At 39.2% G+C, this 1,180-nt stretch overlaps 1 non-coding gene across 1 annotated transcript; it reads left to right on the top strand.

The window, feature by feature from the left end:
• The first annotated feature begins 441 nt into the window (after positions 1 to 441).
• On the top strand, positions 442 to 548 carry LOC111762867 (U6 spliceosomal RNA). Its single transcript, XR_002795873.1, has one exon. It is a non-coding gene; the product is annotated as a U6 spliceosomal RNA (small nuclear RNA).
• Positions 549 to 1,180: the final 632 nt, after the last annotated feature.

Raw genomic sequence — 1,180 nt, 5'->3', positions numbered from 1 at the left:
GATCCTGGTGCCTCCTGAAGAAGATAGCAAGCTGGCTCAATGGGCAAGCTTGGGAAGCTGACACAGCAAGAGATCAAGAGAAAACATAATGAGAGACCCAACAAAGTAGGGAGCAGAACTTTCCAGTGCCTCCTAAAAGATGACAGTGAGCTGATGTGACAGACAGGTGTGGTGAGCTGATGCAACAAGATGACTCGACATGACATGCCGGGAGGAAAAACAGGAGAGACACAACAAGAGCAAGAAGTGGAGGTGGCTCAAATGAATAGGTACCTCCCTCCCACATCAGAGGTCCCAGGTTCGGCTCCTTGTACCTCCTGAAGTAACAAGGAAGGGAAACAAACACAGCAAGTGAAAAACAACAAGGGGGTGGAGAGAAATAAATAAATCTTAGAAAGAAAAAAAAAGCCAAATAAAAGAAACTATGCAATAAGTAATACAGTACTCACTTTGGAAGCACATACACTAAAACTGGAGCCATACAGAGAAGATTAGCATGGCCCCTATGTAAGGATGACATGCAAATTCATGAATTGTTCATATTTTTTATTTACACTGAGATTTTTATCAACTTTAACTGTTCTCAAAGCAGCCACTCAGAGCTGAAATAGCGTAGTAAAGAAGCAGTGTAACACAGGAAGCTAAGAGAGAATAAATTTTAATATGCTGATTATCTGGCTCAGACATCTGATTCTCTTTGTTTGGACTTGAAGAGAGATGAAGGAAAAACCTTGTTTTGGGAAAATCAAGCTGAACCACTAAGAGTGAGTCATCTAAGACTATCTAGTAAAGGACACTTGTCCAATGTCATTGATAGTTTGCTTCAAATGATAGTGGACTCTAATTCTTACAGCCTTTTTTGGAATCCTGTAGCAATACTTTATTTTTTCATACTTGGTCTGTGTTGCTTCAAACCCCAAAACTTGATCTTCAAATACTAGGAAAGCCTAGTGTTGTTCTATAAGAACTTTACCAAATCAAGAGTAATAAGAAGCACTTTCAACTCTTTACAATTCGTCTGATGATTCAAGAAATACCAAGAACAACATGTCCAGAGCATGTCTTTCTCTGTAAGAACCAAAATTCAACTCTGTTCAATTTGGGTTTAACAAAATGCCACTCCCTGGTCTCCAATGCAAGCTATTAGACTGGCTCGTTAGTTATATATATTATATATGTG

This window comes from Dasypus novemcinctus, chromosome 19 (genome assembly GCF_030445035.2).
Source record: "Dasypus novemcinctus isolate mDasNov1 chromosome 19, mDasNov1.1.hap2, whole genome shotgun sequence".
Taxonomy (NCBI): domain Eukaryota; kingdom Metazoa; phylum Chordata; class Mammalia; order Cingulata; family Dasypodidae; genus Dasypus; species Dasypus novemcinctus.
This window is presented reverse-complemented; position numbering and strand designations above follow the sequence as displayed.